The 25,944-nt window shown below is 42.1% G+C and overlaps 1 pseudogene; it reads right to left on the bottom strand.

Moving 5' to 3' along the window:
* Positions 1 to 326: 326 nt before the first annotated feature.
* On the bottom strand, positions 327 to 25,220 carry LOC101711126 (PAT complex subunit CCDC47 pseudogene; annotated as a pseudogene).
* Positions 25,221 to 25,944: the final 724 nt, after the last annotated feature.

The following is a 25,944-nucleotide window of genomic DNA, read 5'->3' on the forward strand; positions in this document are numbered from 1 at the left end:
TCGGTGTCCCACCACCTACAGACTTCCTATAATACTGTCACCAGACCCTCACACCTATAAAACATTTACAGTATTGAGTTCCTGACATTTCATCACCACAGTGTTCTAAATTTTACTTTTGCACAAGTTTAATGTAGACACAGAAGAAAACACCAAGCAATGTTTATTGTGCAAATCCAATAATTATTTGTGGAATCTTGGTTTAAGAGTCAATTTCCATAGCTGTTCCAACTGCCTAGTTTAAACAAAAAGCAACTACCTAATTATCTATCCATAAATCTCATAGTTTTCAAACACTGAAGTACTAAAAGCACTGTTGACTCATGTTATAATTTAAAATATTTTAAAACTACCCATTTTATATATCACTTTTATAAAATAATCAAAATAATTTGCTTATCTAGAAGAAAAATACAGAAATAGAGCCCTTTCAATGTGTCTACAATCTCTATAAATCTTCAAACCAACAGCAGAATAGATGATGAAATACAATTTCCCAATTGCCAAGAGTGTTTGAAATTTAAGATGAGATGGACTCAGGTTTTTTGTTTTCCACAAACTCAGAGCTTACAGGTGGCATTAGGACTCAGATCGCAGGGATTTCTTTACATGGCTTTCACTTTGATTTGTTTCATTTTCATTTGCTTCTACTCCATCTTCTCTTGCTCACGTCTCAAAGCAGCTTCCTCCAGCCTGCGTTGTTTCTCAGGATCTTCCTCATTCATAATTCGCTCCTTCTCTGCTCTTTTCTTCTCCTCACGATGAGGTTGTGCACCTTCCTATCTCTGCACATGTGTCAGTTTCAAGAAGTTCTCTTCTACTTGTGCATGGTCCTTATCTGCCTTTTGTTTGCCTTCTCTGTTGAGTTGGAACTTTTTGGCTTTGTCAGTTGAATAAATCACCATGTTCACCAGGGGTAGCAAAGCCTCCATATCCTTTGGATAAGTGTTACCTGAGCCAGGCACATTAAATGTAAACAATAATGTCTGCTTCTGTAAGGTAGCTTTAAAGGCTGACCTTCCTCTTGCACAATTTTTGGACCAGAGAGCTGGTCTGAAAAATGAACAGATTCAATCTTGTCAGCATAGTGTGTAAGAAAGTGAACCATCTTTGTATCCATCATTCCCTCTGTGACTTCTCCCGTCTCTGATAGGATGGCCAAAGAGTCTGGCAGCCCATATTTTGCTCCACACTTAGGTATCACTACAAAATTCATTCATATCTCGCATCTCCTTCTGCAGTCCCACCAAAGCCTTTCATGTGCCTACAGCAAATACATATGTATCCATGTCTTCATCATTCATGGTTACTTTTATTTGCACTTGATCGCTCACTGGCCTCATCATCCGAGCCAGGACATTCAGTAAGTCTTGTCTCTTGAGGAATCTCAGCTGGATAAGCATGCCCTCACAGCACACTCGACCAGAATGCCACAGGTTATAGATGTGCTCATTCTCTAGGTTCAATTTTCCTGTGCTTGTGGCTTCATTAGTTCCATCATCCCCTACTAAGGAAAAGTTGTTCTCCAAAAGCTCTCTCTGAGTGTTAAACCAGGGCTGAGCATGGCGACTATTTTTATTCTTCCCAACGATATAGTTAATGATATAGGTAAGCAGACCAGTCACCATCAAAATTTCTAGATAATACCTCTCCCAACTGTTCTGGAGGTGTGCAGAAACATCAGCAATTGTTATTGGGTCCTTATTTTTGCTAGACAAAGTATCTGGTATGTCTTCATAACCTTCAAAGTCTTCATCATCATATGCCTCCCTCTCAGTATCTCCCTCCTGGGTATCTGCCTCTTCAAAATCTCCTTCTTGGTTTTCATCCTGCCCTTCCAACTCCACAGTGGCCTCATCTTCATCATCTTCAGTGTTATCAACCGTTGAAGAATTCAGTGAGATTCTTCCACGACATCTGTACCCGAGGTCAAAATCCAGCCCGACGCTCCTACAATGGATACTTCAGCCCGCCTGCCTCTCAGCCTGGCTGCTGCTTTCACCTTCGCGGCGGTCTCGCGGCGGTCTTCCGGTCGGTCGGTCGGTCGTGATGCCTGCAGAACCCAGCTGCCCCACTCTTCACGTAGCCTTCACCGTCTGTTACGTAGAATGCGTAGAATGCGTATGGCTCGTCCGCGCCTGCGCGCGACGAGGGGCGCAAGACGCAGCCCACATCTTAAATCTTTGATGCCCCCTCTCCTCTCCCTCCACCTCTTGGTCCCTTTCCTATTTGTGAAAGCTCTATCTCTCTGTTTCCTAATATCTGTATTTTTTTCTGCCTCTAATTCATTTATACTTTGGGTTTCTCATATAAGAGAAACCATGCAATATTTAAGCTTCTGTGTCTGAATGATTTCACTTAACATTTCTTTTTATTAGGCCAGGGATTTAGCTCAGTGGCACCGCGCCCACCTCGCAAGCACAAGGTCCTGAGTTCGATCCCTGGTACCAAAAAAAAAAGTAACTGAAAAGTCAAAGAGAGAAGTAGCAACTGCAAGAAGCCGCTGCCGCTCTGAAGGCTGGTGGGCATAACAGAAAGAGATTTTTTAAACCTAGAATTCAGGGACTCTGAAGAGCCAACGCGCACAACTCAGAGGAAGGGGCCTGCCCACCTGGTGCTGGTGTCTTTGGCTTGTAAGGAGACTGCATGGGCTGGAGCTTGGCTGTGCCGAGGGTGACCCCGCCAGCTGCTTCCCACAGAAGGAGAAGGGTGAGGAGCTGATCTGCAACCGTGGGGAGCCTGGGTGCCTGACGTAGCTTCTGCTGTGGGAGGGAACTGCTGCTGCCAGAATGAAGAGGCAAGCTTGGGTGTTGTGCAAGGGGACTGGACAGGAAAGAGCAAGTTCTTTGTTTCCACCTTAGCTTTTTATTTTGTTTCCACTTCAGCCTATTGGGATTGGTTCACGTGGAGCCTGCAAGGAATGTGGATAATGTGGTTTGCAAAACCTCAGTCCCAACATTATGGAGCAAAATTTAGAAGAGTGAATTTGGAGCTGAAAGGCAGTGATAACTGGAACATCTACAAATTTAAAGTGATGATGCCCATCAAAAGAATGTAACACATATGGATGTAAAGTGGACCCCATATGGCAAGAAAGACAGATGCTTAGAATGATTATAGTTGGGTTTTCTATGCAATCATCCTAGATAATGGATTCCCGTCCATCCTGAGTGGAGACCAGGATAAGATATATGAGGTCAAGTATTGCCCTCAGGAGGTTGAGTAGCTCAGGGAAAGGAGGGAGTTAGGTAGACCTGAGAACTGTGCAGGTCTTAACAAAAGGCAATCACATGGAAATAACCTTAAAAGTATTACAGCAAGTGAGATAAACCAGATGCAAATATTGTATGATTGTATCATTCCACCTATATGATCTCTCTGGAAAGACAACAGAAAGCAGATTAGAAGTTATGAGAGCCTAGAGTAGACAGACGGGGGGAATTATTGATCGATGGCTGCAGAGTTTGTGCTTGGGATGGTGCAAAGTCTTTGCAAAGAGATAATGGTGACTGTTGCACAGCACTGTACATGTGATTAGTGCCCCCAAGTTGAACATTTATATACAGTTATGATGACGAATTTTATGTTGCACAATCATCATTTAAAAAATTAATAATATACCCAAATCGTTCAATGATACTCTTTCAGTGGGACCATTGAAGGATATGTGAATTATATCTCAATAAAGCTGTTTTTAAAAAAGCAATCACAGCTCTCAAGTGCAATGCAATCATGTCTAGCTACCAAAGCCTTTGTGGAGCTCCAGGAGGGCTCCCTTACATCCCACCCCTTGCTCTCTCGTGCCCCTTGGCTAATCAGACAATTGAGGTGAAAGTCACCCCATTGGTAACAGTGGTTAGCATCATAAACTAACTCTGGAAACACGGTTAGATTAAGTCCTGGTTCTTAAAAATTGAACAGTTAGTTACCTTTTCACTCAGTGGTACAGTGGTGCCAGCCTGTAATCTAAGCTACTCCAGAGGCTGAAGCAGGATCATGAGTTCAAGGGCAACTTGCAAGACCCTGTCTCAAAATAAAATAAGAAAAAGGAGGGCCGGGGATTTAGCTCAGTGGCACTACAACTGCCTCCTGAGTGCAAGGTCCTGAGTTCAATCCCCGGTACCAGGAAAAAAGGGGGGCGGGGCTGGGGATGTAGCTCAGGGGTAGAGCACCTACTAGCATGCAAGAGGCCTGGGTTCAATTCCCAGTACTGCCAAAAAAGTTTGCATGGGATTCGTTTTAGGTCATTTATGCATTTATTTATTCATTTGTCAATAACATCAATGTTAAGTTATCAGAAACATAAAAAGTAGATATGGTCAGGGAACGAAGGTAAGTAGGATACTGTCCTTGTCCTCAAAGAACTTGCAGTCTTTGCACAAAATTTGACAAATAACTTGACCACAAGAGTAAAAGTAATGACCTTACATGAGAGGGGTGGACAGCTAGAAGAGAGGGGGCTTCCTGAGATAGTTCCTGGGGGCTCATCAGCTTCCCATGTTTCCTGGCTTGAACAGTTCTCTCAGTAGCCAGGGCCATTCTCTGAGCTTCAGTTCTCTATAAAATGGGGATGATAATCCCTGGCCTGCACTGTTGTCCTGAAAATAAAGTGAGCTATTAATTGAGAAAACTATATGGTAGATTGATTTATGAAAATTAAGTGTTGTGCAAATTGATTAATAAGCATTAATTACTCCAGTGAGTTGATAGATGAAAAAATGACCACACTTACCTATTTTTGCAAGAAATTTATATCTATTGATGCAAACAACACTGAGATTCCACCTCACCCCAGAAAGAATGACTGCTATCAAGAAACTAAACAATAACAAATGCTGGCGAGGCTGTGGGGAAAGAGGAACCCTTCTCCACTGTTGGTGGGAGTGCAGACTAGTGCGACCACTGTGGAAATCAGTATGGAGATACTTCAAAGAACTAGGATTAGAGGTCCCATTTGACCCAGCTATTCCTCTGCTGGGGATCTTCCCAAAAGAATTAAAAGAATCATACCACAGTGATATATGTGCACCCATGTTCATAGCAGCACAATTCGTGATAGCTAAAACTTAGAAACAGCCCAAGTGCACATCAACTGGAGACTGGATAAAGAAGATGTATTTTTTTTTTTGTAAAATGGAGTACTACTCAGGCATAAAGAACAAGAAACTAGAGACATTTATAGCTACATGGATGCACATTGAGGCCATCCTCTTAAGTGAAATAAATAGGACACACATGTGCAAATACCGAAGTTTCTCTAGTGAGAGAAACTAAAAGTGTAAATAAGGATCAAATTGTATAACTGATAAAGTGAAATAGGAAGAAAAGATCTAAAGGGCTAGGGGAAGTGGGAGGGGTAGGGGAAAGGAAAGAAGGGAAAGGAAAAAATATGAGAATGGGAGAAAATGGAAACAAAGTGTTTGTAAATAGGAAAGGGGGAGGGGTTGAAGGGAGGGCAGGGGAAGGGGGAAAAAATAAGAACCAAGATACCCATGTAAAGGTAAAAGTTTCCAATGATGAATGTAACTGTATTGTACACCTAAAAGGCACCAATAAACTTAATGGAAAAAAAAGAAAGTTATATCTATTGGTATACGTGCTACATATTTTTCAAAATGTATATGAATTTCAAAATATATTAAAATCTAGAAATTCTAAGTATAGTCTGAGTGTTTAAATGTGAAGTTTAAGTCATAACACAAGATTCTAAAGTGTGGTAGTTATCTAAATAATCACTCAATATTTATTTTTTTAAAGTAATTCATTTTCTTATGACCACCAGTGAGCAACTGAAGCACTTTTTAAATCCAAGGTAAAGTTGCTACCACCAAGTCCTCTCCCTGATCAGCAGCATTTCTTTCTCTCATTAACACTCATGGCCCCTGCGATTCTCGCTCTCATTTGCACCATCTAAAAGGCCTCTGACAGCTTCCTTTCCTCTCTGTTCAAACAAACAATAGCCTTTGGAACAAAGAAGAAAATGTGTAGCAGGTGAAAGTTTAGTTATAATGATGTAGTTACCAAATTGTTTTTAAACTTGAAATACAGAAAAAGCCTCCAACTCCCTTTTAATTTCTTGTTTCTCACAATTACCCATTATAGTTTACCAAATCCTTTACTTTGAATCACAGTATCTTTGAAAGAAATTCAGAAACTCACATATTTCATGAATGCATAGATTATTAGCAACAGGAAACATTACTTTCCTCTCTAACTGTGAAGGTTTTGTTCTTCCCTCCAGAACATAAAATAGAGACATAAACTTACAGGAATTAGAGACAGTGACCAGTGACATTGTCACATTATCTTGGAGGAAGAAAATCCAGCCCATGGAGGTTAAATATAAAGCATAAGATTTGGTGATTTGCATCCATATGTAGCAAAGGAGCTATTAGCACTGATGAGCTGCTGAGATCAGAAGACCCAAGGCTGTTTCTGGTTGTCTTCATGCCCTGCGATCATTAAATCAGGTTATTTAATTGGAATATAAAAACATCACCTTAACACAAGTTCATGGTCACCTTTCCCTAAAACTTTTCTGACAAAGGATTTGTGCAGACTTTTCTAAACAAACAATCCTTCCAAGGTTCATCTGTACAAGCAGAAGACATGTCAATTTTCATACACAAGAACATGTGTTTCTCACAAAATCCAAAAGTAGCACTAAGGACGGAAAGCCAGATATGACCTGGCCAGGATGGTATCAAAGTGTATTAGTTAGGCAAAGTTATACCAGTTACAGTAACAAACATCCCTCCCTGTACGTGTTGTGCCACAATCCGTGTTAGACTGGGAAACTCTTCCAAGCAGTAACTCAGGAACCTAGACTTCCCCCTTCTTATAGTTCTCTTAAACACGTAGCCTTTAATGTTGCCATGAAACAGGAACAAAAAGTATGCAGAAAGCAGATACTCAATTGTCTAAGCTTGGTCAAGGTACACACCCCTTCTGCCTTATGTCATTTGCTAGAACAAATTATCTGTCTAACCCAAACACAAAAGGTCTGGGAAATTAGTGAAAACTGTAGATAAGAATAGATCAGCAAGTGAAGAATTTCACACCTGACTTCATGGGATGGGTCACAGTAGAACTGTAGGTGCCCTATAAGTGTTTAAAATTACCTTCCGTGGGGGCCGGGATTTAGCTCGGTGGTTCTGCTGCCTGCCTTGCAAACACAAGGTCTCAAGGTCTATCACCGGTACCAAAAAATAAAATAATAAAATTCCCTTCCAGTTATGTGTATAAGGCAGTGTACGTGCAACTAAATGAAGGTTGTGTTTAGATGTGGAAATTGTGTCAATGGAAATATTCTACAATCTGAAGAAAGCCCAAAGTCTGAACCTTCTGGTCTCAAGTATTCCAGAAAGGGAGGATTAACCTGAATACCCCTATGTAGGTGGGTAGCTAGCTAGATAGATAGACAGGTGTCACATGTCCCCTACCCCTGTCCCCGTTTTCTCACTGCCTGCCCCCACCACGCACGTACTCACACAAAGGTAAGCAAACTTCTGATGGATATTTCTTTTTTGGTGGGGGGGGATACCGGGGATCGAACTTGGGTCCTTGCGCTTGTGCAGCAGGCGACAAAACCACTGAGCTAAATCCCCAGCTTCTTATGTATATTTCAGAGTATCTTCATACATAGAGAAGTAAATATGTACCTATTATTTTTTAACCCAAGAGTCAGCACACCGTACACATTGTGGTTTCTTCTGCTCTCTTGCATGTGATAACATAACCTAGGGTTCCTCAGGGGTCCCTAGGGCACGACTGCCCTTCACCATGCCACTGTGGAGATGCCCTGATCTACTTACCAGTCCCCTAGCAAGATTAATGGGTAGTTTGCAACCCTTTACTTATAAACAGTGCTACAGTGTAGCCTCAGGCATGTCATTTCACTTGAGGATGTTGATTTGCAGGAGATGTTCCAGGAAATGGGATGACTGGGTCAGAGAACACACACACACACACACACACACACACTTGCTATTCTTATAGACTTTGCCCGTCTGCCCTCTGCCCATGGTCACTCATCACATTTAATGCACTTGCATGCCCCTGCCACGGCAAATCCAAGTGTAGAGCGGGTGCTGCTCCTTTCAAACTGATGAACCTAGAGGTTTATCGTGTGACTATCTCAACTAGCTGCCATCAAATTCACTCAAAGCAGTGTGCCTCTTTTTTTCCAAATTCTCTTCAGAGCCAGAAGCACGTTCTTTTCGTTGTAATCTGTGATTGCAAATCTGTGTCTCAGTTTCCTCATCTGCAAAGGGGGAATAATAATCATTTCTACTTCAGTGTTGTGAAGAGTATTACCAGATGTACAGTACCCAACATAGTGCCTGGGAGATATATATATATATATATATATATATATATATATATATATATATATATATACATCGGTGTTCAAAAGTTAGCTGTCACTGTTGTGGTTGAGCTCACTCTGGTAGGGATCAATTGGGGCAATTTTGAATCCAAAAGAAGTCATGACTAGAATGAGACGAAATTTTTCTACAGCTCATAAAGGAGCTCTGAAGGGAGATCGGAGGACGAATAAAAGGCTTCCAAGATGGGCAGTGGTGCTCGTGGCTTGTACCTGCTGTTCTTCCCAGGTGGTGACAGACAGCGCAGGGTCAGGACACCGGTGTGTCTGCTTCACGCTCAGGCATGTGAGTGACTCGGACCTCCTTCCGAGTGCTGAGCCCTTCTCTCCAGTTAGCCCCTAGAGAGAGCTTCCCCCCTCCCCGCACACAGGATCCGTTACACACTTTCCCTTGTATTGTCCTCTCCGACCTGCCAGATGCTGTGCCCCGGGCAGTGACCTGACCTTCTGAACAGGTGAAAAGATCATCTCAGGAAATCCATAGAGATGCCTACTGCTGTTGCTCATCCTCCAAAACCTGTAAAGTTCTCTGCGTTAGTGTCAGCACTTTCAACTCAGCCCTTGTTCTGAAAGAGGACTCGTGCTTTGCCAGGTAACTTGATGCTGTCTCCATCCCAGGATCGAGACTCAGACCGGAGCATGGTGAACTCTGACTGAGGTCACGCCCTTGCCCTGCAGGAGGGCTCCTGTGAATGGCATTTGTGGACCCCTGGGAGGGAAACTTCCCCCTAGGATGCTGACCTCAGCACCCCACAGGGACCTGGTCCTGTCTTCAGAGTGGCAACCCCCCAGAGCAGATGCTGGTACAGGCAGGGCAGATGGCCCGACCTTGGTGTCCTGCTACAGAAGGACCCAAGGTCACAGAAGCCTGAGGTTCTCTTTTTATGCCTTTTACTCTCTTAGTGCATCCTCCATAGGTGCATAGATAAGAAGAAGACTGATGACAGATAGAGAAGAGGGATGCATGCATAGATGGCTGGCTGGATGGCTGGATGGGATGTAATACAATGTGATATATATCGATAAATTTACATAATTCTTTATTTCTTCTCTGATACTTTGTAAATGTGTACAAAAATGAGTAGGCCCTCAGTAAATGGCTATTATTTTATTGTCATTATCACTTTTACTATTAGGTGCTTGCTAATCTTAAGCAAATATTAGCTGTTCACCTCATATGTGTCAAGAACCTGGACAGCCTGATTCCAATCCAGCCTTTCAGACTTGCCTGGTGCATCATCTTTCAAGTTCCCCTGGGTCTCACCTCATGGAATTATTCACCAGTTCTCTACCTTCCCGGTAGCATTGCACCTTCTCATCTAGTTTTGCTCCCTCTGCCCAGAGAAGCCTTTTGTTTTCTGAATTTGGCAAAGCCTATTCATTTCTCAGGGCCTCTAGCAAATGTCATGTCCTCTCTCAAGCCCACCCTGATTGGTTTCCCTTCTTCTAGTATTTACTGTATCCTAATTATTGGTTCATAGGCTCGATTATCTCCCTAGACCCTGTTTCCCCTTTAATCATTGTACTCTTCTTACACAAATCAGTTCCCTGACAGAATGGTTGGCACAGATTAGACCTTCAATTAATGTTTGCTGAATGAATGATGATGCTAATATCAGGAAGAGATTCCAAAGGAAAGGAGGAAGGAAGGACAGAAAGAAGGAAGGGACAAATGTTGCCTACTTTGAAAATGTGGGTTGCATTTGCCCTGGCACTGCATGGCCACGAAGGCCATTTGTTCCATCTTCACACAAGTCTCAGCTCTCTTCTTGGCACCTGACAGCTCTAGGATGAGTTAATCTGGCTAATATTTTAGTTTTCCTCTTTAGCAAATTGCCTCTGCCCAAGGGGCTGTGGATACTCTTTGTAGAAAGACTATCCTGCCATGAGTCCTGCCAGCAAGCACCCAGCAGTCTCATTTTTCTCATTCCATTCAATAAGGAATCAAAGCAGCATCCTGCTGTTAAAGATGGAGAGAAGAAAGTGTGATTAGCATAGCTGCTCCATGGTTCTGCACGGGTGCTTTTCCATGCAGTGTTTGGTCCATGCCGGTTCCTCCTGGGATCAGGCTGTGCAGTTGGCACTTTCCAGAGTCCAGACTCCTTCTCCCCTTGCTGTCACTCCTGATGAGAGAAGCAGGAGCAGGACCTCCAGCTGGGATCTCACGGGAAAACCACTGGTTAAACTTCCACTCAAAGAGCAGCTACTTCCCCAGAAGAAGAGAGGAGCAGTGCTAGGGTCTCAGTGAAAGATGCTCATCCCCTTGTGGGCCCCAAAGAGGAGGAATGATAGAAGTCACAAATGAAAACTATTTAGTGTCACCACATTATTAGCCAGCTTTCCCATGACTGGGACAAACTACCCCACACCCACTATTTAAAGGAGGAGAGGTTTATTTGGCTCAGTTTCCAGTGGCTTCAGTCCAAAGTCTGTTCGAGGCAGAAATGGCATGGTGGAAGGGCCTGGCAGAGGACAGCTGCTCACTCCATGGCAACCAGGAAGCAGACTGTGAGGAAGGAGAGGAGAGCGAGAATACACCCTTCCAGGCCACATCCCCAGTGACCCACCTCCTCAAACCAGGCCCTAGCCCCTAACAGCACATCCAGCTATGAATTTATCAGTGGGTCCAATCACCTTCCAAACACATGAGACTTTGGCGGAGGGGCATTTTAGATCCAAGCCATAGCACTTCCCAGCAGGCCACAAACACCTCTGGGGGCTAGTGTTAGTAAACAAAGATGGAGGTCCTCAAAAGGTAACCCCTGCAGTAACTAGGCCAGCACATACTCTAAAGATCCTATGAGAGCACACCTGGGAACTGGTTGTAATGTATAGCTGCTTCCTTCCATCTCCCACCCAACCCCTCAAAAAAGGTGCCCCCCCCCACAATTTTATGAACCACTGAGAGACAGCTATTGTTGGTTCACTTCAAATTTCCACTTCTCTGGAAAATGCCTCCACACCCTTAGAATTCCCACGGGGTCTGCCATGCTCCTATCTCCTCAGTACTCACCAGCCTCAGAGGTTTGTTCCCAGGTTGGTTAGATCTGAGACACAGAGAACAGGCCCTTAAGTCTCCATGGCTGTAGCTGTGAGACATGAGATGTAGTGACCACCACACTTCCTACCTGAGGTAAACTGTAGCTTGCAGCTAAAAAGAAGAAAGAAGCAGAGACAAGAGAGGTCTTGGTATTTCTGGGGTTCCTGGGTACAGCTGCACCTGAGGCCAACTTCTATCCTTGCCTTCTGCACCTTGGCTGGCAACCGTACCTTAGGGTTTAGGTCTCCTAAGTCATTGCTGGCTGTAAGAAATAGGGTGGTCTGCCTCACAAGCAGAAGGTTCCAACTTTGATCCCCGCTACCAAAAAAAAAGAAATAGGGTGGTCCACTGGCTACGAATTTACACTTTTTCCAATGGTTGAAAACATCAAATGAATGAAACATTTTATAACATGTAAAAATTATATGAAATTTTAGTTTTATCGGGACAGTCACACTCTTTTGTTTATGCATTGCTGTGGTTGCAGTCATACTACAATGTCGGAACTGAGTAGATAACAGAGACCCCACATACCCCAGAACGCAAGAGGCCTACAGAGTCACAAACAATGTGGGATCTTTTAAGAAGCCATGACAGCTCATGGCTTTTTTCCCCTGGAATTGCTGGATTCCCCTCGTCTACCACTGAGCCACATCCCCAGCCCTAGGCAGAATCTTCAGAATCTAGGGGTTCTAACAGTTGGCAATGAGCTCCTGGAAAATTTCCAGGAAAAGAAAGAGGAGCAACATCTCATATCAGACTATTCTGACTAAAAGAAAAGGGAATCAACGGATGAATGAATAAAGAAAATGATATATTTACACACAATGGAGTACTTCTCTACCATAAAGAAAGATAAACTTGAGCTAGTCATAGGTAAATGGATACACCTAGAGACCATAAAGTTAAGTGAAATAAGTCAGACACACCAGCTTAAATATCAACATTTATATATTTTTCTTCACGAACTTAATTCTTTCCATGATTCTGATCACAAACCAAATTGGTCAAGAACTGAATCAAATTTCCTCATAAAGTCAACATTGAACCTAACCATTGATTTTGATTATATACATATATAGCGAGAAAATAAAGTAGAGGACAGATAAATAGGAAATAAAGAGATCTTTTTCAGATGGATGAGGGAACAAGAGACAGAGGGAGGAAGAGGGAGGGGAGGCAATGAAATGGAAGAAAACTGAAAAAATGTAAATAGAGCTTTTTTGCAAATTTTCCAAGTTGGGAGGGAATTAAGAATTAAGATGTAGGGGTGGGGATTTAGCTCAGTGGTTCTGGCGCCTACCTCGAAAGTGCAAGTTTCCGAGTTTGATCCCTGGTACCAAAAAAAAAAAAAAAGAATTAAGATGTATTATGTACATATACCAACTCCCACAATAAATGTAAGCATTATGTACTGCAAACATGTACTAATAAAAAATAAATAAAATTTTAAAAATAAAGGCATAGGGAAGAATCGAAACTAGAATTGTGGAGCATGTTGGATCATCTCCCCTACTTCAAATTCACTTCTACTCAGAACCTCAGAATGTGATCTTATTTGAAAATAGGGTCACCAAATAGCATGAAGAGGCAACTCATGAAGGACCTCGAATGCTAAGAGCTGGAACTTACAGTGGGCCTCAGGCCCAACAAATGCTGTCCTTATAGGAGGAGAAGATGGCTTTATGAAGATGCGGACAAGGATTGGCCTGATGCAGCCACATGCCAAGATGTGCCAAGAATTGCCAAGAGCTGGGAGAGGCAGGAAGGCTCCTCCCTCAGACCCTGAGCAGGGTGCAGAGCCCTGCTGACAACTGATTGCAGACTTCTGGCCTTCAGAATGCTGAGGGAGAAATATGTGTTGTTTTAAGCCCTTGAGTTTGTGTTCTTAGCCAGGGCAGCCCAAAGAAACTCAACTGGAGGGGGACTGTGTCTCCACTGGAATACGGCGTGGGCTTGTTTAAGAAGCAGGGACACGGGCCATCATTCCCCCAAGAGCTAGGGGGACACATGGGCCATCTAGACCTCTGATTTCCTTCTCCTCAGTGCAGTCAAGAAACCATGCAGTCAAAATTTACACTCTTCCAGGTATGGGAAACTCACTCTACAACCTCCAAAACAACTGATTCCATCCTTGAATGATTCTTCTTTATAATAAAGCCCAAATCTCTGTCCTTAGAGCTTTTATCTAGTGAATCTTTTGCTTTTGTTGAAGTCATTCACATCAAATCTACTTTCCTGGCGATAGCTTTCCGTATATTAAAAGATACTGTCATGTGTTCGGACACCTTTCTTCTCTCCATTTCCACCTGGCCATGTCGGCAATGTCTCTCATAACACAGATTTTCTTCCTTTGAACACCTTGGCCAGCTCCATTAGAACATATTCCCTTTCATTTGCACCCCGGGGGCTGGGTGCACACTCCAGTCACTGTCTGACCTACTCAAGGGTTAGACCACAGCTGCCCTTTTTCTGGATACTATCTGCTGACTTCCACCATTTCTTCTGAGTCATGGTTTATTTGACTTAAGAAACCACAGTAGTCTGCGCTGTCCACTGGAACAGAGTGATGCTAAGACTCCAGATAGATCCAGGAAGTGGACTGCCATGGTTGTGACTCCAATTGAGAGTGAAAGCTGCACGGAGTGGAAATTCCCTTGGGGTGCAGGGAGACCAAGACCGGGGCTCCAGGCCTCCACCCCAACTAACTGCAAAGAGGGAGGGAAGATGTCCCTAATTCTCTAGGGAAGGAAAATAGTCAACTAGTAAAATCTGCAATCGTAATCTTTAAAAAAACAAACAAAACAATGATATGAAAATGATTGCATTCACTGTAAAACAACTTTAAAGAATATTTGCTCTTATGCTCATAATTAGCAATAATTATCATCAATTGCACCATATGTGTCTGATTAGCCCAATTTTACAGTAGAGGAAACTGACACATACAGAAGTTGAGTGACTTGGCCTCAGCTACATGTGTAGCAAAGAGCAGGGTGCGATTTTGAACTATGTTTATCTGAAGCTGAAGGTCAAGTTCTTTTTTTTTTTTTTTTTGGTACCGGGGATCGAACTCGGGTTCTTGCACTTGCGCAGCAGGCGGTGAAACCGCTGAGCTAAATCCCCGGCCCTGAAGGTCAAGTTCTTGACAATGAAACTCTCATCTTGGAAAGCTGACAACCCAAAATGAAGGTTTGGGATATGGGAGTGTCACACTTCAAAATGCAGGTTCCACAACACCTTCTAGGGCTTCAGCACTGCTGTCATTGCTCATTGCCCACCAAGGTCCCCTCCACCATGCATTTCTGGGCCTCTAATTACTCTGAGTCTGACTCAAGAAAGACAAACCAACCAACAAAGGCCTGGCCTCTATGAACCAAGCAGTTTTCCTACTTCTAACGGCTTCTACTTACAATCTTCTCTGGTAATCTGTATTCCTGTGGCACACTGCCTATGGTAAAGCCTGACTTCCATATCACCACCATCCTTTTTGGCCTCAGAGAAATTTTGAGTCATTGACACCAGCTCCACCCACAGGCAAACCCCTACTTTCTCCTACAAGATCCACTGTACCGCAGAACTGTGACCACACCCCATCTTCACTAGGCAGAAAACACGAGGTGTGGGGAGTCTTCTAAATTCCAGATAGGATTTTTTTGTTTGGCTGGTGGATGTTTGTTTATTTGATGGGTTGGTTTTTGGTACTGGGGATTGAACCAAGGACCTTTGCACTGAGCCGTATCTCCAGGCTGCCCCTCTCCCTTTTTTTTTTAGTATATGTGCTGCCAAAGCGAGCACCCCACTCCCTTCTTAAGACAGGGTCTTGCTGTCTTGCCCATGTGGGCTGAAACTTGGGCTTCTCCTGTCTCAGCCTCTCAGAATGTTGTCGTTGCAGGCATGGGCCACCACACCAAGCTCTGGGTACTTTTATTGTGGCCAATACATTATGATTAACCAGAGCAAAGCTCTTAAAACGTTCCCATTTCTTTTCATTCTAAAACCACGCATAGACTTTGTCCCTTATAAATGATATCCTTTAATAGTTATTCTTTTTTCCACTTCTCTGTTCAAATGCTTAACGTTAATTTTTTAAAAATAGGTTATAGATTATTTATGCTTTTGAGATGTCCTTAAATAAATGTTTGGTAAGAAAAAAATAATTTTGGCATCCCCAAGTGTATATTCACCAAGATCGCTAATCTTCATAGCATTTAATCAAGCCTGTGGCAGAAATCTGAAATTTTTCTTCCTTAACTATGCATTTGTCCTTAAAGCAGGCAAACCAAAACAGAACACCATATATTCACACTTGGTTGCAAAAGCTTCGCAAAGCTACAGTCAAAGGTGCATACCTAAGAATAGATCTCTTTCACTAACCCACTTTGTGTTCTTTAGAGACTCACATAACCTCTCTGGGGTTTTGTTTTGTTCTATTTTGTTTTGTTCTGCTTTGTTTGGTTACAAGATCTCTAAGGTCATTTTTGGCTCTAAGACTTGATTGCTCTTCTTTCCCTGTTCTTTGATGTTATTCGTGGTGCTTGTAGCTGCCAAAGGCTCCCAGACAAGTTCCATGGGTGGCACATAAAAGCAGTTGTTGGGAGCCATCCAGCGGGTTCTGCTGATTCTATTCTGGCCCATTACAGCAAGGTGGCTGCCCAGTGTTTACTCCTCCACTGTGGCGTTTATCTACACAGCAAAAATCTAGCTCTGGGAAATGATGCTGAATCCCCCAGATGCCTGTCCCCAGGACTCATTGGAGGGACAAAGACAGAGCCACACAGCCCTCATTAATCCACGTGGAAATAAAAAAGATTAAGCAACACAGACACTGTGACCAGTGGGAAAATGACAGAAATAAAGACCGTTACGGGCATCTGGTTTTTCAGTGGGGAGAAATGGAGATAACGCCTTAAGTCTTTAATAAGGCTAGAAATTAAAACTGGGATTAACAACATGAAGCATTTCTAAGAAGCTGTACAGGACACCCTTGCTTAGGGTTTGCTGGCCTGGTTTTTGGAAAATCCTCTATATTGTTAATTTTATCCTTCTGGATTTCTCTCTGGCAGGAAAAAATAGTCTTTGTCCACAGGCTTCAGGTCTACATCCTGCTCCCTAGAAACTCAATGTGCTCGAAGATGACACTTCTTTCAAAGCAATCATTCAGCACCGTGTCCACAGGGCTTCTGCAGAGGGGGAGGAGTGCGAGTCCCTGAATTTCAGTGGCACTTTGAGATCTGGCCTTGTCCTGTCCCACAGAGAAAGCAGCTTCCCAGGACAGGTGAGCGAGTGCTGCACATCTCAGGGGTATGAGGGAAGGATGGACACCCCCATATTTTGAGGCCACAGTCCCTCCCACCCTGGTCTCTGTGGTCTGGAAGCTTCTGTTACCGTGCCACTGTTGTGCCACTTGGTTGAATTGTGTCGTCCCCAACAAGATGTATTGAAGTCCTAACTCTTTCCAAAACCATGAACCAAAATTACCCTTTCCTCATTGTAATTTAATTATCTCAGTCAGTATTTGTTATAAACTAACACAGTACCTGTGCTCCAATCTGCCACTTTCAAATCTGCCTTCCTGGACAATCTTTTGTATAACACCCCCAAATCAACCCTGACTTAGGATCTCCGACTTTAGGGGCGATAGTGATCATGCAGGCAGGACAGGGCATGAACTCAGAAATTGAGCAAAAGAAAAGTAATGAAGAAAACCAAGTTTCTTTGAATCTATTCTAGAATGTTGAACTTTCTGAAGAAAATATAGTCATAAAATGTGTGTGTGTTGTACAGATGTATACAGCGTGTGTAAGTGATGGGGATCGTAATTTTGGAAATTGTAAAGCAATTTTTTCCCTAATTTCTGGATGTCTCTGCACCTGTTAAAGCTGAGGGATGTATTAGGAAGAGGGTGGGTAAACTTTTTAAGGTCCATAGTGAGTAGCTTGGGAAAAGGAAAGACAATCGTCTTGAAAGCCACTTATTCAAAAGATAAAGAACATGGATTTCTTGAATTCCCAAAGCTACATTTTATGGATCAAGAACTTTAGTTAGGACTGGCCAACAGAGTTCATCATGGAATGCAGTGCGTGAGGTAAAGGGAGTCCCAGCTCACAGAAAGAAGAAAAGCCCTCCCAGGGTCCTGGAGAGGAACTGGACAGAGAGAAGGATCCTCAAGTGGCCACTTTTCTCCAGTACCCCACTGAGTCCTGAGCAGCTGAGGGACAGGGTAAGTGTCAGGAAGAGTCAGGCAGCCACACTGGAGCCCAGAGTGCTTTGCAGATTCAGTGGTACCTGGGTTACCTTGGGCAGTGTGATGCCTAAGAAAGAGACTGGTAGGGTCTGAGGAAGAGGTGCTAACATGAGGACCTGTGAGGATGCCTTTGGTGCCTGTGCCTGGGTGTGGGGAGTAAGGGAGACACCCAGTACCCACCATGTGACCCCATGGGCCTGCGGACTTGCTAAGGGTCTCAGGGCAAGAAGAGAGCTGCAACCAGGAGTGACAGACTGCAGGAATCTGGGAACCAGGGACCCTGGACTTCAGCAAAGAGCCAGGCATCATGGCACCTGTGATGGCAGCAGATGCTCCTCTTCAGGCACAGCAGAGATGCCCATGAGCAGGAGGGATGACACAGGATCCGGAGAAGGCCAGGAGCATAGACTGGAGGAAGGGTAAGCGCCTGACCTCTATAGCATGCTTCAGGCCCTGGATTTGATTCCCAGGACTATGAAACAACAACAGCAGCAGCGACAGCAACAATAAAACACTTAAAATTACTCAGTGAGGATTTAAGTGGTATCTGAGTCTCTTTGAGCTGCTGTCACAAAATACCATAGCTTATGTAGCTTAAACAACAGACATTCATTTCTCACAGTTCTGGAGACTGGAAAATCTAAGTAAGATCAGAGTCCTGGCAAGATAGGTTGTGCCCTAAGACCTCTTCTCTTGGCTTGTAGATGGCCACCTTCCTGCTGTACCCTCACATTGAGAGAGAGATGGAGGAGAAGGAAACTTTTTAAATAATTAACAAAATATGTAACACACTAAAAAATACAGCATCACTGTCAACCAACTATCAAGACCTGGCAAAAATAATAACAATAAGCATGATACTATGTAATTCAGAAAGATTCAGGGAAATGAGCATTCATTTCTTTCTGGTAGAAGAAGAAATTGTTCCAACCTTTCTGAAGGGCCATTTTTAATATGTATTAAAAGGTTTAAAATGTGCGTGTGTTTTGACTTAGCAATTCCAATTCTAGGAATTTATCCTAGGGAAATCATCAGGGACATGAGTGAAGACATATATAAAGATGTTCATGGAGTTTTATTCTTATTAGCAAGACACTAGAAATGCCTGGGTGCCCAATTATAGAAATTAATTAAAAGAATTAGGAAAATGCATACATTGGAATACTGTGCAGGCTTTAAAACTCAAGCTGCAGAGGCAACTTTATGTTTACAACACATTGCTAACTAAAAAATTAGGCCATAAAACTGGTTAGTATTAATTGATCAGCCACAGTATTACTTCAAAACAAAGCATCCCTCAGTCACAACAGCTTCCACAGCAGTTACTGACCTGCTCAGTGACCAGCAGCCTGCAGTCCAGCTGACCTATGCTGGGCTCAGCTGGGTGGTTCTTCAGGTTGGGGGCAGCTAAGCAAAGTTCTAAAATGCAGAATGTTCAACTTTGTCTCTCATTCCCTTTGACTATTTGGGCCATTCTCTTTGTCTCTCATTAGTCCAGGTCCAGCAGCTACACAGGATAAGTAAAAATGTGGTGAATGCCTAAATTTAAAAAATTTATCACAGTAAAAGACACATTGCCATTAATCCCCCTCAAAATTCTCACCTTGGCTTCAAACACACTTATCCCATTGTTCTTGGCACTTTTTGATGCAGTATTTCTGGAAATCTTTAGAAGTTATGGTCAAAAATACAGTGAATGTCACTGCTGAGTGCCATTCAATAGCAAGGCAGGCTTGTTAAGAGCATTATGATGTGTCATCATTCACCTTATTCACTGCATCTGGCATCATATGACTTCTGACTCTTCCCTTAGGCCACATGGACCGTGAAAGGTAAACACTTTGCATCAACTCAGGACATCAGACATCCACAACAACACAACTAGACACTCAGGAAAGAGGACTTCCAGAAATGCTTCCATAAGAGGCAAGAATGATGCGATAACCATGTTTGAAGCAAGGGGTATTAATAACAATGTGTCTTTTAGTGTAATAGATTTTAAAAATTTAAACATTCACCATATTTTTCAATCACACATTGAGCACGAGACACAATCTCAGAGTGGAAGAAGCCCAAACCACAACCATCCAGAAAGCCTCTGTCGGCTATACCCACCAGCTTTCCATTGACTCCCACAAGTCACAAAGTCCAGCCTCACATCAGTGAGTCAGGAAAATACTGATGCTTTAGCAAAAGGCACGGATACAGATGGGGTGAAAACTTAGAAATAAACCATCATCTTCCCTCTTTAATGTTGATTTTGGAATAAAATGAATTTGGTAGTGAGTGGCAGAAATCTTGACTATGATTTAAATTAAAAATATGTTAATTCTTCTTGTGGAACGGGAGATCTGAGGCAGGCAAACTGATAGTGTCCTCAAGGATTCCGGCTCTTTCTTCATCCTGATCCACCATTACCAGCATGCGGCCTTCACCCTTAGGTCGTAAGGTGCCCGATGCACTGCAGGAATATGTGTGTCTGTTCCCCCTGGCTTGAAATCCTCAGAAACACTGATTTTTGTCCAGATGAATTAACACTGACTTGCCTCTACCTTGGTGGACACAAAGAGCTTCTGGGAACTGCACATTTCCTTTTTTTCCTTTTTCTTAAAGGCATGTTATTAATATCATGCTTTCTGGACTGATCAGAAGAGATGTCGATCAGTACATTGCTTAGAATCACCCAACACTTTTACTCAAATCTGCTGCTAAATCCTCCAAAGACATTACCCAGCTCATTTGCTTCTCCTTGCAGCGAGAGCAGCAGCAACTATTATTGATAATCATAATTACTACAGGGTCAACCACAAGTAGTCCTTCCTTAAAAACAAAAAGAAAAAGACACATTCAATATGATTGTGATGAAACCTGTTGTATCATCCCAAAAATGACACTTTGGTGTTTGAGAAAATAGCAGATGCAGCGAGGTCCCTATCATGTTCCTCCTTTCCTTCTCCCCTGAAGCAGCTTACTACAAGACCTTCATGTGAGACGTGCCCTTCTGATCCCAGAGGAAACGAATATTCATATTGCTGGTGACAATGGGTTCAGAGAAGAATCTGAACATGCAGGCCTTGACAAGTCCCCTCCAATTTACTACCATTGGGCCATACTTTTTATTTTTATTTTTATTTTTTATTTTTTGTGCCGGGGATCAAACTCGGGTCCTTGCGCTTGCCCAGCAGGCGGTGAAACCACTGAGCTAAATCCCCAGCCTAGGACCATACTTTTTAATTCAGTCATTATTCTCTGTGACTATCCACTCTTTCAGGGATGCGATCAGTGGTATATGCTCCAATCTGTGTTTCTATGTTAAATAGTATCTATTAGGTGATATCTAAGATGTAGATGATAGAGGTAGACAACAGAGCTAAAAATATAGATGACAGATAAAGATATTTATAGATAAAGATGATACAGATAGTATAGAAGATAGGAAAACATACAATACAGATAGTATAGTTAGATATAAATTACAGTGGTATATAAATACAGGTGATATACATTGATATAGATATGGATGATAGAAAAATAGGTAATAGTAACAGATAGAAATAGGTGATATAGGAAGGACGCTCTCCCACCACCATCCCATGCTCCTAGGGCAGAGAAGGTTAGCCAGTCCCAGCACCCAGAAGGAAGCTCTCCCACCACCATCCCACGCTCCTAGGGCAGAGAAGCTGAGCCATGCAGGCACCAGAAGCACACACCCCCACACCATGGAAATGAGAAGACACGTAAACAAGCCTCAAAAACAGACTTCCAGATCACCTATAGCAACCCCAAAGGGAATCGAGATGGAACAATCTGATACTCAATCACCTGGACTCTCTGAACTGGCAACAAAAGAGGATCTGGGAAAAATGAAATCAGAAATAATTTCTCAGATAACAGCAAAGATTGTGCTCATAGTGCAAGACATGATTAATAAATCAAGAGAGGACACAGATTAAAAAAATAGAGGATCTGAGGAACATGATGGAATCCCAACATAGGAAACAAATGGAATCCATAAAACAGATGCAAACAGATTTCCAAGAGATTAAAAACTCCATCGAAAGTCTGCACAGCAGAATGAACCAATGTGAGAATAGAATTTCAGATATAGAAGATAAGATTGCAATTAGTGACCAGGAAAAGAAAAATTGCTTTAAAATTGTAAGGGACCATGAGAAATCAATCCAGCAGCTGCTAGACAATGCAAAGAAGAATAACATAAGACTGATTGGAGTCAATGAAGAAATAGGAGAGAGTGCAGATGACATAAAAAAACTGTTCACAGAAGTGATGGCAGAAAACTTCCCAAGGAGGGGGAAAGAACTTGACATACAGATAAGTGAGGCATATAGGACTCCAGCTAGCCTTGATCAAAAAAAAATCTACACATAGGCATATAATAGTTAGGATTCCAGAAATCCAATAGAAGAACAAAATTCTACAGGCAGTGAGAGAAAAGAAACAAATCACATACAAAGGAAAACCCATCAGAATCACAGCAGACTTCTCAATGCAAACCCTCAAGGCAAGAAGAGCTTGGAGTGATGTATTTCAAGCCCTAAAGGAAAACAGCCTCCAACCCAGACTGATGTATCCTGCAAAACTATCTTTCAAAATGGATGGAGAAATAAGATACTTTCATGATAAAGAGCACCTCAGGAACCTCATGAATACCAAACTGGCACTCCAAAAAATTTTAGACAATACCCTAGGAAAAGACAATGAGGATCACAACCCCAGGAAACCCAGCAGAATGAATCCATTGGGGGTGACAAATTAAATGCAAAGGGGGAGAATCCAACAAACAGAAAAAGCCATGACAAGGCTTTTAAAACTTTTAAGTTCATCTCCCTAATGAGTGTATAATTCAGTCTTGTTACTGGACTGATTAGTATTTTTCTGATTCTAGAGTTGCACACCTTTCCTTGTGCTATAGTGGCTATTTATCATCTTCTTATGTCTCCTTTGTAATTGGGTTGCCTATTAATGAGCTGTAAGAGTTCTTTATATATTCTGGTCATAGGTTATATACATTGTAAATATGGTCTGTTTAAGGACTACTTTTCATTTTAATGATGTCATTTAAAGTTCTAAATTTTGATGGAATCTCATTTATCAATTTTTTTCTTTTATACATCATGTTTTTTGTATCCCAGGTAGTTCTTGCCTACCCTGAATTCATAAACATTTTCCCTTATAATTACTTCTTAAAGTTTTATAGTTTTAGTCTTTCATATTTAGGTTCATAGATCCCTTCAAGTTATTTTCATGTATGGAAATAAAGGGTTGAGGTTAATTTTTTATATATGGATACCAGGTGTTCTAGTGCCGTTTGCTGAAAACACTATCTCTTCCTCAGCTCTTGAATTGAGTTTGTATTCTATAAAATGCTAATGTTAAATAATCTTTCAAAACTCAGTGCACCATATATGTGTGGTTCCATTTCTAGATTCTCTGTTTTATTCCAATGATCTATATGTCTTTCCTTATACCAACACTGCCTTGATTACTGTAGCTTTAGAAGAAGTCTTAAAATTAGGTTCTAAACGTCTTCCAACACTTTTTTTTAACTTTTCTAGGTCCTTTGTACTCCTACATAACTTTTAAATTTCAATATCCAATTCTTCATTTATAGCAAGTATACACAGACCTGAATTTTTATATATATCTTGTGTTTTCTAATCCTGCTACATTCAAATACAAGTTCTAGGGGCTCCTAGAGATTTCTTAGTATTTTCTCTGTAGATGATCATTTCATCTACATATAAAGATTTTTGCTTCTACCTTGCCAATCCTATCCTAATTGTGTCATTTTATTGCCAGACTATTTTGGTGGGGCTTAGGTCTCAAAGTTTAATGGACAGATAAAGAGTAAGCATATCTGCCCTTGTTCCTCACCTTAAGGAGAAAGCATTGAATCTTCTCCATTCATATAAGGCATTCTCACTGGAAGTATGGAGTACATGTCTTTAATCTGTTGAGAAGGTTCTGTTCTACTTCTAGTCTCCTGATAGCTTTTACCATGAACAGCTGTAGAATTTAGTCCAATACTTTTTCTCCAACTAGTGACAGGATCATATGGCTTTTTCCTTTCCTCTGTTAAAATGATGACTTTTGGGGGTGGATCTTCCAATGCTGAACCAACACTGCCATCCCCCTAACAAAACCACTTTCTACATCCTGCCAGATCTGACTTCTAAGAGTTTGTTTTGTTAAACAAATTTCTATCTATGTTCATACTTTTTTCTTCTATTATCTTTATCCAGTTTTAGGATTAGCACAATGTTGATTTCCTAAAATGAGGTGAGAAGTGTTCCTTCTTTTTTCTGCTTTAAATGTTTGATATAATTTATCAGTTAAAATGTATATGAGCTTGCTGTTGTCATATAGCTAGGAATATACTTTCTTTAATAGGTGCTATTCAAATTTTATATTTCCTCCAGAGTTAGTTTCATTAATTTGTCTTCCAAGGTACTTCTTAGAAGTTGTCAAATTTATTTCAAAAAAGATTTTTGCAATATGCTTTTTATATCCTTTTAAATTCTGTAAAATCTGTGGTAATATCTCCTAGGTCTTGATACTGTAATTTTTAAAATGTATAATTGATATTGTGTAACAGGAAGAAAAGGTCTAAAAGAGCAAGGGAATTGGGAGGGGTAGGGGAAAGGAAAAAAGGGAAAAAATGTGAGAAAAGGAAAAAAATGGAAACAAAGTCTTTGCAAATAGGGAAGGGTGGAGGGGGTGAAGGGAGGGCAGGGGAAGGGGAAAAAAATAAGAACCAAGATACTCATGTAATAGTACAAGGTCCCAATGATGAATGTAACTGTATTTTATACCTAAAATGTACCAATAAACTTAATGGGAAAAAAAGAAATAGGTGATAGAGATAAATACAGAAGACAGATGAATAGGTTGATGGCTAGCTAGCACTATATAGAGAAGCCTTAGGCCAAAGTGTCCCTGGTGGTCCTCACTAACCTATCTCAGGCCAGTGACCAGGGTATGGAGGAAATGAAGGAGGCAAAGCTGAGGCTGACAGAAAATCTGTGTCCCCAGAGGGATTACCAAGATCACAGCGCAACCCGCTAGGAGCAGCCCCTAGTCGCCTCCTACAATCCCGCCCTGAAAACCAGGGGTTTGTTTGCTCATGGTTTGCCTTCTGCTGTCTTAGCCACTGACCTCAGTTTCCACCCCTCACCGTGATTGCCTTTTGGGTCTAAATGTTACCAAGAAGGAACACATCTCACAGGTAGCTGCCACCTCGCCCACAATGGCAGTCACTGGGAAAGCCAGGCTCCTGCTGTGAGCCGCCCTGGGAGGGAAATGACCAAGGTCAATGTTGGGGACGCAGCATCTGCAGCAAAGCCTTCGCCCCGTTGTCCTCCTGCAGTCATTGTTACTTTTCACTGACCAGCTGCCTGCAGGCTCCGGGCAAAGACAGAATGGGTAACAAGCCGCCATTCAGGGGAGATTAATGACTGAAATGAGCCACACCTCCGAACAATTGCGTCCCATAAGAGGTACGGCGCTGAATGGCCAGGGAGCCCCATTGACGGCTGTTCTGAAAGAGGTGCAGGCTTGCAGGGGGGGAAAGAAAAGTTTCATACCCCCCTCAAACCTAGCTCCAGCTCGATTCTTCCTTCTCACCCTTCTTTTCCTTTCTAGTGGCCCATTCGGCCCACACTGCCTTATCCCAGACTCATTCTTTTCTGTGCAAGGAAAGGCAGAAAGCTGAAAAGTCGCAGATTTGCTACTGTAAGTCGTATCGCAGCACGCCAATCGCATTAGCAACCATTATCTGTGCAACTTTCGGACTTGACAATTAGTTACTATCATTCACACTGTGCAATCAGCTGGTAAATCCTGGTTTATGCTAATTTGAATGTGAATGTGCTGTTCAATAACATGTTAGATTGCCATGTTTACAAATATACTCCAGGTATTTAGAAATTTAGATGATGCAAAACATACTGTTTAAGTTGTGCTGGGTGCCAGTTTAAATAACTTAAGCCTATTTATTTGTCACTTAGCAATTCTTTTCACATACTTCTGTTTTACTCTGCCAACCTTTCTCAACCAAAATGGAAATATGCTCTTTTTGTTTGTTTGTTTTGGTGCTGCATTAAACTAATCATCTTCAAGATGGGACTTAATTAGCAGTCACCTCAACATGGGTCTTCTTTTCTAATTCCTGCTGGTTTAATTCCAGCCTCTTAAAGATTTAACAGTAAGTGGAGGAAAGAAAGAAAAACTTCTCTCTGCAGCCGTGATGTT

Source organism: Heterocephalus glaber, unplaced genomic scaffold, assembly GCF_053883595.1.
Source record: "Heterocephalus glaber isolate CG9 unplaced genomic scaffold, H.glaber_assembly_v1.0 deba00000122, whole genome shotgun sequence".
Lineage (NCBI taxonomy): Eukaryota > Metazoa > Chordata > Mammalia > Rodentia > Bathyergidae > Heterocephalus > Heterocephalus glaber.